The sequence below is a fragment of the Gymnoscopelus microlampas genome (genome assembly GCF_963454915.1).
Source record: "Gymnoscopelus microlampas genome assembly, chromosome: 2".
Lineage (NCBI taxonomy): Eukaryota > Metazoa > Chordata > Actinopteri > Myctophiformes > Myctophidae > Gymnoscopelus > Gymnoscopelus microlampas.
Genome location: NC_139939.1, coordinates 10,590,174 through 10,604,327, shown reverse-complemented (window position 1 = coordinate 10,604,327; position 14,154 = coordinate 10,590,174). Strand labels below are relative to the sequence as shown.

General features: G+C 43.8%; 1 protein-coding gene across 1 annotated transcript in view; it reads right to left on the bottom strand.

Moving 5' to 3' along the window:
- Positions 1–14,154, bottom strand: part of tusc3 (tumor suppressor candidate 3) — a 214,528-nt gene that overhangs the window by 31,028 nt on the left and 169,346 nt on the right. The gene's annotated exons all lie outside the window — the stretch shown is intronic.

Sequence of the window (14,154 nt, the reverse complement as noted above, 5' to 3'; positions counted from 1 at the left end):
CTTACTTCCTTCACAGGTGTTACCAATTATACTAATGAAGGCTCTGACGTGTTTTGAGCTTGTAGATCTGCTACTAGCTATATTTTTTTATTTTAATCGTGAAAAGTAACAGTTTGTTTTGTCCCCACCCGACTGAGAGGAGTTGTTACTTAACTAAAAGTATCAATACCACAATATATAAATATTCTGTTAGAAAGTCCTGTATTCAACATTTTACTTGTGCAAAAGTACAAAAGTATTGGCACAAAAATATACTTATAGTACCATTATGCAGAATGTCCCATTTCACAAGGTTTTAAAAATGTTTCAGAATTGTATTTTTGGTACTTAAAGACGGGGTGCCATGATCCGCCCCCTCAGCCACTCTTATTTCCACACAACAGCTCTAAGGTGTATTAAAGACATAGTTCAATGTTGAAAATGAGCGGTATTCCCCTTTAACCACTTAAACCCACGTTGAACGGAGTCCCTCAGGGCTCTATACTAGTGTCTTCTGTAATTGTGGGGAAAGCTTTCGCCGAAAATAGGCGATTGACAAGCTTATCGATCTGCTATTTTCTGCAAAAGCTTTCCCCACAATACGGATGCTGGGGATTAAGTGGTTAAGGGAAAATAAAGGTTTTTCTTCCACAACTGCTGAGAACGGACACTTTGCAAAGTCCCCAAAGCGCCCCAGACGAGAGGAGGAGGTCACAACTTCTCCAGACAAACGTGTCTCGTTCTGCAGAGCGCCGCGGCGGTCACAAGACGCGCCGTCCCGTACCGCCCGGCCCGCCTGCCCGGCCCGTCGCCTCACACAAAAGAACCGACGCCAGACCGGGACCGGTTGACATTTAAATGCTATCTTCTTCACTTTACGGACGAGGACAAACTGCCTGTGGCCGCTGAACCAGAACGCAATGTCCTGTTTGCTTACACGCCGGTCCAGTCTGTGTGTGTGTGAGAGTGTGTGTGTGTGTGTGGGTGTGGGTGTGGGTGTGTGTGTGTGTGTGTGTGTGTGTGTGTGTGTGTGTGTGTGTGTGTGTGTGTGTGTGTGTGCCTGGCTGAATGCTATCTGGCGTCTAGCGCGGTGGTGAGAACAGCTTCATAGGTACATCTGGAAACAGCCACCTGGCTTTCACTCTGAATGATATCTCTACACGGCTTTTTGTGTGTGTGTGTGTGTGTGTGTATGTGTGTGTGTGTGTGTGTGTGTGTGTTTATTTACAAGCCAGGATAATATCTAAAATCACGGACATGCATTTGGGCTTTGCAGTGTGTATACGTGTGCGTGCGCACATGCATGCGTGCATGAGCATGTTGTGTGTGTGAGCATGTTGTGTGTGCCAACCTGTGTGTGTGTGTGTGTGTGTGTGTGTGTGTGTGTGTGTGTGTGTGTGTGTGTGTGTGTGTGTGTGTGTGTGTGTGTGTGTGCGTGCGTGCGTGCGTGCGTGCGTGCGTGCGTGCGTGCGTGTGTGTGTGTTTGTGAGAAACAGGCAGGGTGTGTGGGCGTGCGCAACTGCTATTGTTTCCACTGAGTGGGCAGAGAGGTCAGTGGACCTCTACCACACACACACACACACACACACACACACACACACACACACACACACACACACACACACACACACACACACACACACACACACACACAGCTATCCTCTATAATCCATTTACAGTCTTTACAATTGATAGTTTCCATTAACAGTACCCTATGTTGCTTGTATTTTGCTATTTCAGTTGTCTAGTACATAGATCTTCAACAGGGGGTCTGAGACCCCTATAGGTGGCCAAATTTGGGTGGATGTTTTTTTTTTTTTTGCTTCAAACTAGCATCCATATTATGTGGGCAACATTTGCCGAAAATAGCAGATCTACAAGCAAAGGTCAGGTTTATTAAGTATTGAGGGTTTTCAATGAAGGTACTAGTATATCTATGACATCTATGAAAAGGCTTAATCTGCAACACAAGTGTACTAGGGGTCCTTGCTTTGTCTCTCTCTCTCTCTTTCAGCTAAGGGGTCCTTGGTCTGAACAAAGTTGAATGTCTCTATTTTGCTTAAACTGGCAACCTGTGATTTCATAATCCATGATGACAGTTAGCCAACCGCTCACAAGTGCATGGGTGTGTGTGTGTGTGTGTGTGTGTGTGTGTGTGTGTGTGTGTGTGTGTGTGTGTGTGTGTGTGTGTGTGTGTGTGTGTGTGTGTGTGTGTGTGTGTGTGTGTGTGTGTGTGTGTGTGTGTGTGTGTGTGTGTGTGTGTGTGTGTGTGTGTGTGTGTGTGTGTGAGAGAGAGAGATTTAGAGATTTTACAGTTTACAGTCAGAATAGGATTCAGGGTGTGGTTAGGATTAGACATTTAGAGGTTAGGTTTAAGAGTCAGGATTAGAGTCACACCTGATTTATACTGTACTTAGCTGCATGCTGGTGTCGTGCACTGAAAAATAGAACATCTTTCGGCTTTAGTCTTATGGAAAAAAAAATGTCCTAAAATGTTGACGTCCTCACAAGTATATTAACTCTTTTCCTGCCACTGACGAGATTTCTCGTCGGATTCTGCCAAGGCGCAGCCTGCCACTGACGAGAATGACAAGATCTGTGTTTTCATTGGTTCTCCACCTGATGGCGCTGTTCGCTACCCTATGAATGATACTTTCACTGCCAGATGACGTCATTTACTTCCTGCTTATTTCCTGTGGGAAAATGGCTTTATCTCCGTTCCTATTGCTTTATGGCAACAAACAAGCCACATTCAACTGGCCACAGCTGTGCAACAGATTACCGCAACTGCTGGATCTCCGTGAGGACGGCGATCACGGATAATATTCCATGATTTTCCAAAGTTCAGTAAAAATTTTCGTTATCGCTGGCAGTAGCGTCACACTATTACTCTGGCAGTTAAAGTACATTACGCATTAATACAAATATATGTGTGTGTGTGTGTGTGTGTGTGTGTGTGTGTGTGTGTGTGTGTGTGTGTGTGTGTGTGTGTGTGTGTGCGTGTGTGCGTGTGCGTGTGTCAGAGACTCAGTGGCCCTCATTTATCAACGCGGTGCAGCCCAAATAATGGGCGTACGGCGAAATCACCGCACGTTTCGGCATTTATCAATATATCCTGACGTGGGCTTCATCCTACTTTACGCTGAGATCTCACGTCTGGTCGAGACCAGTTGTTGACGTTGGCTGCGCCCGTTTATTCCATTCTAGACCTGCTGAGCAGCATTGTTTGACTGTCTGAGAGGCATCTGGACACATATATCCACTCCAAATTGTATATCTACACTAATAAATAATCCCTGTGAAAATATAACATTTTATAAAGTAATTTAAACAAACTGCTTTAACAGTCATTTGGTTAAGCTTGCAGATCTGCATGGCTGCATTGGCTATTTGAAAATAGCAGATCTACAAGCTCACAACAGGTCGCATTGCGACGCGTTGTGAGCTTGCAGATCTGCTATTTTCAGCGCAGCAGCGCAGCAGTGCTTCTGCGAGAGAATTTTCGGGAGCCCCGACCATCTTTTCACTGACAGTGAGGTCTACAAACGTACAGTAGCTTGTCCTATGTTATGGAGTTATGTCATAGAGAGTTATGTAGGCTACACAACCTAGCTGGGTTAAGGATATAAACCCGACGCTCCAATATTAACGTGGCGGCACGGAATCACTGCATTCCGCCCGAGTCTCATGTACCGCTACGCTACGGACACGGACATGAAAGACAAAGTTGGGCGGGCGCGTGTGTGTGTGTGTGTGTGTGTGTGTGTGTGTGAGTGAGAGAGAGCGAGAGAGAGAGGCGTGTGCGTGTGCGGTAGTGCATTCACGAATAGTGATTTTTAGTATTCGAATTATTCGACCTATAAGTATTCGAATATTCGATTAATCGATTTGATTATAAAAAATAAAATAATAAAAAAATAAAAAATAAAAAAAATAAAAAGTTTTTTTTTTTTTTTTTTTTTTCAATGACATTGATGACTGGACTCAAGGAATGCGAGTTGACGTCACACCAGAGCTCACAGCTGCGTGTCTGCTGCAGAAAAGCCACTAAAAAAAAAAAAATCTAAAAAAATCTAAAAAAAAAAAAACTTTTTTTTTTTTTTTTTTTTTTTTATCGAATAATCGAATAGTGGTTTGATAGTCGAATAGTCGGTTTGATAGTCGAATATTCGAATATTCGATTATTCTGTTAATGCCCTAGTGTGCGGCGAGGCCAGCGGGGGAAACTGTTTCTTATTGGCTTTTCATGTCTTTGGTCGTATTCTGGTTCGTCTTCATGTCGTAAAATCGGGGCGTTTTGAGAATATTTAAGGGCGTGTTATTTAAATTCAGCCGTGACATTTATCAACGCTGGGACCAAGTGTACGCTCGGATCAGCTGTGTAGGATGCGTTGATAAATGTGACTTCGACGTTGGTGTACGGCCGAATATATGGAAAAATATATGACGGTTTATACGCTGCGTTGATAAATGAGGGCCAGTGAGTGTGTTTCTATCAGTGTACAGAGTGTAACGGCGTGTATTGTGAGTGGGGGTGCTGAATAAAGGACTCCAGTAGCAGTGTCGTCTGCACAGATTGTCATCTATTGAAGCTGGTATAAACGTTCCCTCCAGCAGAATGCCAAACTATTGGAGAGGGAGACCTATTGAACGAATCAATGCTAACGACTTGATAGCCGAGGCGGCTGCCTGTGTCTGTGTGTGTGTCTGTGAGTGTGTGTGTGTGTGTGTGTGTGTGTGCGTGTGTGTGTGTGTGTGTGTCTGTGTGAGAGAGAGTGAGAGTGTGTACGAGAGGAAAGCGTAAGAAAAAGACAGCGAGGGACAACATATCGTCTCTGTCGGGTAGAAACCTCATATGTCCAAAACTGTTACTTTTCAGGATACAAATTCAAAAGTATCAAAAGTAGCAGATCTGTAAGCTCGAAACGCGTCGCTTCGCGCCGCGTTTCGAGCTTACAGATCTGCTACTTTTGATACTTTTGTGTGACGCTGTAGTTTGATCAAGGCCGTTAACACATTGAGTGCCAAAAACGGTCCGGACCGTTTTTCATAATCCAAACGAGGTGTGCCAAAAACGGTTATGGCCGTTTTTGGGAAAAAATATGAAGAAAAAAAAAAAACATTTTTTTTTTTTTTTCTTCACAGCACCAGGAGATATCATTTTACGAAGATTTAGACTCCAATCCACTTCCTTGTTAAGTTATGACTTCAAAAAAGTACACTTCCGTGTACTTTTTGTTTTTACGATGTATTTTCGACTATTTTCAACTGGCTGCAACTATGGAACGGATTACCGAATGTTTTTAATCTTTTTCCCCGGATTGTACGAGACCTCTATGTGTGTAATGAGGGTATCACCGTGAGGACGGTGATCACTGAAAATGTTTTGAGACTACTTGAAAAAGGTCCAAAAATTCCAGGCACTGGAGGTACCCTGTTTTGAAAAACCCCTGGCACTCAATGTGTTAATTTAAGAAGGAAATACACAAAAAGTTAGAATGTGGAGACCGGCAGCAACGTTTTGTTGAATACATGGCAACGTAAAAGAAAGGAAGAGTCAAGCGAGAGAGAGGCAGAGAGAGAGAGAGAGAGAGAGAGAGAGAGAGAGAGAGAGAGAGAGAGAAAGAGAGAGACAGAGGGTCTTTGTGAGTCTGCAGACCGTGGTCGGATCTCTACACATCATTACTGTCTATCTGCTCCCACACTTTTCCACTCGGCTGCCCACACTTCTTGTTTCCTCCCCGCCGACCACCGACACAGACGGATGTAGGGCGGGGAGGGGGAGGGGGCGGGGGAGGGGGGGGGGTTAAAGTAGGGGGGGACGCGGAGAACAGAAAGGCGGTTTTATCTCGGGGGTCCGGCGGCAGCGCAGTCAAAGGAGAAACCGATTTTACTCTCGAGAGCTCACGACACACACACACACACACACACACACACACACACACACACGACACAGAGCCGGGGAAACGGATGTTGTTTGTTTTGTTTTACGAGGCTCTTTGCCTTTCGAAGAAAAGCATTTGCTGCTGCTGTTGTCTTTTTTTTTTAAAGATGATTTCATTGACCATTAAACACAAGCACTTTTCTGAGTTAATTACCTTTTTCTATTTAATCTGTGCTCCTTGTGCCAATACTCCGGGTTTGGGGCTACAGCGAGGAGTTTGCGTGTCGCTTTTGTTTACAGGAATGGGTCGTATTCCAATTGACATTATTTTATGAATGAATGAATGAATGACTAAATGAATGCATAAAATTTAGCATATCCAGATATCTTAAAACCTTTAAATGCATTTTTAGCAGGTACTGTAAATGTGGATCCATCTTTTTGTTCATGTTCTAAACTCCTTGGCAGAACATCCATTCACTCACTCAATAAAGGCCAATACGTATACTTAATATATTGAACATACTTTTCCCACGTCGGAAAATCTTTCTGTTTGGAAAGGTACTTGGGAAAGTCAGGACATCTGGAGGGGCATGGGGTTCCAAAGGAAAGGTTCTGAGACCGCTTTTCCGAAACTCGAAATGACGTCATTCTGTAGCTACTAGAGCATTGGTTCTCAAAGTGGGGTCCTTAAGGGAGTTCCAGTGGGTCCCCAGCTAAATGATGCTAGTTAGGAACCAAATGGACCCTTATGTGTCTGAAACTCAGAGCGTGTACAAATGGAACCAAATGGACCCTGACGGGTCCATTTGGTTCCATTTGTACACTTAAGAGTTAAATTGACATTGACTTTACAATATAAATTGGGGTCCCAGAGATAGACATGTCATTAAATGGGGGTCCGTAGCCCTAATGCAGGTCAAACTGGGGGTCCTTGAAATTAAAATGGCTGAAAATCACTGCTATAGAGCCCTCACACCTACGTTGCACCACCGATTCGACCAATATATCTGAGGCATAGTGTCGGGTATGCATTGTACCCGTCTGTGTCCCTTTTGTGCCCATATATGGAGATCTCTGTATCTGTCTGTCTGTCTGTGTCCCTTTTATGCCCATATATGGAAATCTCTGCATCTGTCAGTCGTTATCCCTTTGGAGATCCCTAATGGCATTAGTATATGGCCATAACCTGTATATTAGCATGGCCATACATGGACATATCGGTCAGATCAGCGGTTCTGGACAACAGCATATCCGACTATATGTAACGAGCACCAGACTCCCTCGAGTCCTTGGCGATGCGCTCGCCGAGTTTGAAGTCGGTCGGTCCCATATTATGCACGTGACCATATATAGACATATAGCGGTCGGATATGTGACTCAAAACACCGATCTTCATATATGCCTATATATGGGCATATCGGGTTTGTTTATGGTTATGCCTAAGCCAATTTTAATATAGGATATCACCTCCCTTTCTGAAGTAAGGTTCGGATGTCGGAAGGAATGTGTGCATATATTATGTATTGCGCGTACGCACGCACGCACGCACGCACGCACACACACACACACACACACACACACACTGCTCTCTGCATGTTAACTGCTCCAACATGAATAGGAATTGCAATTGTGAGCAAGAAAGAAGGAAAAAAGAAAACAGGGATGAAATATTCCTCAATCCAGTGGCAGGCACTTCCAATTAATCTGATAGATTAGAATGCTGGACCTCCATTCATTAGTGTGGCACGGGCGAGGCAGCAGTCTATGTAGCTGTGTGTGTGTGTGTGTGTGTGTGTGTGTGTGTGTGTGTGTGTGTGTGTGTGTGTGTGTGTGTGTGTGTGTGTGTGTGCTTGCTTGCTTGCAGAACGAGAAATAATGTTTGAGAGAAAAAAAGATGTAGCCGTGTGCACTATGTGTGTTTGTATCGTGTGTGTGTGTGTGTGTGTGTGTGTGTGTGTGTGTGTGTGTGTGTGTGTGTGTGTGTGTGTGTGTGTGTGTGTGTGTGTGTGTAGAACAAGAGACATAATGTGTGAGAGAAAAAAAGATGTAGCCGTGTGCACTTTGTGTGTGTGTGTGTGTGTGTGTGTGTGTGTGTGTGTGTGTGTGTGTGTGTGTGTGTGTGTGTGTGTGTGGTCACGCGGGCATGAGAGCACACGTGTGTGCATGTTTTCATTAAAGGCCTATAGTGTAGTTATGTAACCGGCAAAGCAGACACAGATCATTGGTTTAACAGAGACAAATGGAACAGTTAACTCACATCCGTCCGTCTGTCCGTCTCTCTCTCACTCTCACACACACACACACACACACACACACACACACACACAGGTGAATAAATCCATGTCAACTTTAAATTATGGTTTGCCTTCTGTATCCAGCCAAGCATTGTGCAGAGAACAATCTGTTTTACATTTGAGGCTGACGACGACACAGGTTGTGTGCGTGTGTGCGGGTGTGCACGCACGCGTGTGTGAGTGAGAGAGAGATTTATTGCATAGGAAATAAGGCATGTGAAAATGGTGAGATGCAATTGAAACCCCATAGAAACGTCTACATAGTAATTTACAAAATAATCTGAACACCTTTACTGAAAACCAAGTCAGGGTGTGTGTGTGTGTGTGCGTGTGTGTGTGTGTGTGTGTGTGTGTGTGTGTGTGTGCGTGTGCGTGTGCGTGTGCGTGTGTGTGTGTGTGTGTGTGTGTGTGCGTGTGTGCATGCGTGTAGTATGTACACATGACCCGCCTCGTGTGTGTTTGCAAACTCATTTGAATACACTGACATTAAAAGCCTTGTTTATGTTAGCAGGAAATGCCGTGGTATCAAGCAACCTATTTGTCAGACTTCCAAGCAAATTAGAGGCATGCATACATACATGCGTGTGTGTGTGGGTACGCACTCGCACACACACACACACACACACACACACACACACACACACACACACACACACACACACACACACACACACACACACACACACACACACACAGGCTTCTCACCCTAACGCGATTGTATTGAAATGATGTTGACATCAAGTGTTTCAGCAAGGCAGCAATCTAAATAATCATTTCCCCCAAGCCTCGCCTTCCAGTGCTTTTATGTCTATGTTTACTCACACACATATGTGCGCGCGCACACACACACACACACACACACACACACACACAGTCTGCTGTCCGGCCTGTTGTGAACAGTCTGCCAGTGACAGCTTGGCTGCAGACTGTGTGTGTGTGTGTGTGTGTGTGTGTGTGTGTGTGTGTGTGTGTGTGTGTGTGTGTGTGTGTGTGCGCGTGTGTTCGTGTGTGTGTGTCTCTCTGTCTCTGAGCGATACCGATCCTGTGCAGAGATACAGGCTGTCGATCTTTTAATGGCTCTGACATTAGACTCTCAATACTAATTTCTCATGATGACAATAGTCTCTCTCTCTCTCTCTCTCTCTCTCTCTCTCTCTCTCTCTCTCTCTCTCTCTCTCTCTCTCTCTCTCTCTCTCTCTCTCTCTCTCTCTCTCTCTCTCTCTCTCTCTCTCTCTCTCTCTCTCTCTCTCTCTCTCTCTCTCTCTCTCTCTCTCTCTCTCTCTCTCTCTCTCTCTCTCTCTCTCTCTCTCTCTCTCTCTCGATTTAGGGTTGCTTTGGATTATATTTCGTCTCTGTCATTGTTGAGTGTATGTTTTTGTGTGAATATGTAGCCATATGTGTGTGTCTGTGCGTGCGTGCGTGCGTTCGTTTTGTTCAGTAAAGGTCAGGAGCCACTCAAACAGGGAGAGAGGGATAAATGAAAAGTAGAAAGAACACAGGGACACAGGGAGGGAGAGAGAGAGAGAGCGTAGAGAGAGAGAGCGTAGAGAGAGAGAAAGAAAGAGAGAGAGAGCATGGTTTTGAGCAGACATGAGGTGATGATAATATTCAGTCACAATGCATGTCATTGCTCTCTGGCAGACACCTCTTATCTCCATATTTCAACGTTTAGTTTTTTCGTAAATGAACGTCCTACCTGATCATACTACAGCGTCACACAAAAGCATCACGAGCAGCACGTCCACAAGCTTGAAACGCAGCGACCTTTAAAGGGACTACACCATGAATTTTAACTTTTTTTTGTGTGTTTTTGGTCTCCCCTACCTCTCTTCTATCCCCCAAAAATACCCCCGTTTGAACACTCAGGCTTTCACAGCAAATCTGGGCTTTTCTGTAAATTGGTCTCAAAACAGGCCAAACTGATTTTGTCCCTGACGTGACGTCACGTCAGGGTACAATCCCTCCCGTTTTTCAGTTCCAACCAAAACAATAAAAACCCTGACGTGGCGTGACGTCAGGGTACCATCCCTCCCGTTTTTTGAGTGGTGACAACCACTCCTATATCTGACTTTGTCTGTGTGTCCGTCCGTATGTATGTATGTCCAATAAACAAATATTGATGACAGCATCAATACGGGGCTCATCAAAGGCACCACTCTCTTCACACAGGGTTTGATTTTTCAGTTCCAACCAAGAAAATAAAAACCCTGACGTGACGTCAGGGTACAATCCCTCCCGTTTTTCAGTAAAAAAAATAAATAATAAAAATAAAAAAAATACTTTTTCCACACAGAACCAGGAGATAACATGCACACAAACTGGCTCAATAGCGCCCCGTGCCAAACAGGACAATGTGGTATCGCAGGTGAAAGTGCTTTATAAGCCAGAGAGAAGTTAGTTGGAATGAGTATATCTGAGGCTTGATTTAGGCTCAAACCTTTTGAAAAAACGTTTGAGGGACATAAAAATATGATATTAAATATTATTATTATGTTTTAAATTCATGGTGTAGATCCTTTAAGTAAAGTGTTGGTATAGTGTTGCGTATAGGACAAGAGGTATAGGCTACCCTAAGAGCAGTAGCCAAAGCAGCCAGAGGAGCTGGTTATCCAGGGTAAGAAAGCCTCACATAAAACACAAACACAACAATACAGGTCTCCAGCCGACAACAACAACAATACAGCAGTGTTGCCACATTCAGCTTTGTGAGGGGAAAAATAAAAGAATACAAAAATACCTCACAGCATACGGTGTGGAAACACAACACGGCTTTCCTTTCAGGAGAATCTTATCGAGTGGCATCATGCTAACACACAAACAAGCGTGCACGCCTACCCACATGCATTGAAGTCCTAGACAAGACAGACGCAACAAAAACTAACGCACAGGCTCAAAGCTGTTTGCAAAGCTGTTTTGAGCGCCGTCGTCAAACGGAATATCTTGTTACCTTCTAACCACTTCAAAACCGCTGTCAAATACATATTTCTTATCTGAATTGGGCAGTGATAATCACACATAATGAAAAAGCCAAGGGTTTGTTTTATTTAACCCATTAAGACCTGAGGCGATTCTTAAAAATGTTTTCTAAATCCAAAGTTAAAAAAAAAAAAAAAAAAATCAAAAAAAATCACGATTACTCAAAAATAGCAGATATACAAGCTCATAGCGCGGCACTCGGTGCCGCGCTATGAGCTTGTATATCTGCTATTTTTGAATAGCCAAAGAAATCTAAAGTGACACAGATGCGTTCCAGGTCTTAATGGGTTATGTCTCCGAACAAAAACTTCAAAAACAGCCCCAAACCAAAGTTTTTCTTTGCCATAAAAAAAAATGTATTATTATTATTTTTTTGTCTGCAAACGAGCTTCCAGTCACGTCTGACTCATTTTTGTAGAGCAGGTCACAAACTACACACACTATAATCCGGTGTACGAATGGAACCAAAACTTGAACAAGTGGAACCAAATGGACCCTTGGTTTCCATGTGTACACTCTTGGGAGTTAAAATAGCACTGGTGATTTTCCTCATCACAGGGATTACAGCCAGCATGCCTCAGTGTGTCTGTGGAGGCAAAATGTTCGCCTTAACAAAGGCAGTGGTGGAAGAAGTACTCCATTATTATTATTTTTATCATTATTTTTTTGTTTTACTTAAAGGCAGAGTTTGTAACTTTGCCCTGAGTTTACATAACAAAACAATATAACGTTGGTGTCGGGCAGAAACCTCTTATCTCCATACTCTTAACTTTTTGTGTGTTTTCATAAATGAATGCCCTACTTGATCATACTACAGCATCACACAAAAGTAGCAAAAAGTAGCAGATACACAAGCTCGAACCTTGGATTTCTTGGGGATGGGCGCAATAGTGGACATTTTGTCTCTTTAAATTTTGATCGAACAATTTTGCAACCTCATTTTTTTCACTCAGCGTCAATTGTCTAAGTAATCATGGGCGCTACACTCCCTCTGCCAGCCTAGGGAGAGCCCAGAGCCGAGCTCATGCCTCCTTCAATACATGAGGAGCTAACAAGCCTTGTTATCACCCGACAGGGGGGGGAGTTTCCCTGGTTGGACGTAGTGCATGGAAGGAACATGTTATTCCAACCAGTTCCTTTCCCCTCCATCAGGCACCCCGGCTGACCAGGGGGAGGCAGTATAGATACCAGGATTACTGCATCTGTTTAGTCAGGGTACCTACCCTAGGAGACACGGGGAGAACATGCAAACTCCACACAGAAAGGCCCTTTCACCAACACCACCTAGGGTATGGGCGCTGATGATGCGGAGGAGAGGACACCCCCCCCCCCCCCCCCAGCGCCCACAGCATCCCCGGCGGGAATCGAACCCCAGGACCTTCTAGCTGTGAGGCGACGGCACTACCAACGGCGCCACCGTGGCCCCCATATTAGGGATGGAGCTCGAAAACCGGGTCCATTATATACCCGGGCATGAATTTATCGAGACCCGGTTTTCGATAAGCTTTAGGCTTGTCGAGCCTGTTATCGAGTGCAGCGGCCCATGACGTCATGTCTAAACTATCAAAACAAGAGGCGATCAAGAAATAAATCTAATCACCCACGCTGGCACAAACATGTTTAAAAAGTGTAGCTGCAAGTTGTGTCAAACAGCGCTGTCCGTCCCTCAGTCTATCGTTGCCGAAAATGGCAGATCTACAAGCTCACAACGTGGTGCGAACAGACGCAGTGTGAGCTTGGAGATCGGCCATGTTTGGTGCGTGACACCGTCGTACGATGAAGTATACATTGCGCTTTTAAAGTGACAGTACACACATTAACCGTTTCTTCAATATTATTTTCCAAAAGTAAAAAGGTCACTTGCCTTCTGTCTGTTAGAAAAGTACTGTATTTGAAGGCCCTAGCAAAATGTAGTGCAAGTGATATATTTTGGTTAAAACAAAGAAAAAAGAATAGAAAAATAACATTTTTTGTTTATAAAAAGTTGAAGAGACATGGAGATTTTATAGTAATTATTACAGTACTATTCATAATATAAAGCCATTTAACACTTATTGCACATTATATGAATGGTTGTTTTAATGATAGGCAAAAATATTTCTTACTTTTGTCATCTTCATTTAATTTTAGATAGTGGTCAGCCACAAACTCACTGTCACAACTGGCCAATAAAAAAAGATACCGGTTCTGTTCAGAATTTTTCGCCTCACGTCTTTTTTCTTAATAATAGAAAAAGATCGATAGTGGGCTCGATAAAAGCTCGGTTCGATAAGCAGGCTCGATAAGGTGCTCATTATCAATAAAAATTAACGAGCTCCATCCCTACCCCATATTAGACATTTTGAAGCCTGCGGAGAGGGAGAGGTAGGGGGGGGGGGGGGGGGGGGGGCTGCATTGCCAGATCTGAAAGCAGCTTCATGTGCCTGAAAGATTATATCAAACGTGTATTTTAATTGAACAAGTTACACAGTATGACTTTCGACTTGCATTTGTCTGGCATATTCTGTATTCTCTGCCACTACCAAAAAGAGCAAGTAGACTCAGGCATAACCGCCTGTAAAATGATAGGAACAGTAGCTAGAGGGTTTTTCCCGGGTGGACCAGAGCATATAATAGAGCTATAATATTTATAAAACTGACTGATTTATACAACTTCCATGACTTTTTGGGGTTTTATTATTTCCAAAAACTGATTTCCACGTTCTTCGTGACTGTATAAACCCCACATATACATAAATGGCATCTGACCTCCTCACACTTCCTGAACTTTCCAAGTAAAGTATTCCCCCCCCTGGTGTGAAATGAGGCCAATGAATACAGGCCAATGAATACATTGGCCCATGAAGCCTTGAATACATGGATATATTTGGTTTTTTGTCGCAATAATTTGATGCCTGGGTGTATTTCCGGTAGGAGACACAAAGATTCTACTTTGTGTCTCCTACCGGATACATTAGCCGGTAGGTAGTGATAACTGCCATTAAGCTACAAGATTGGAAGGGTTATCATACCAAAATA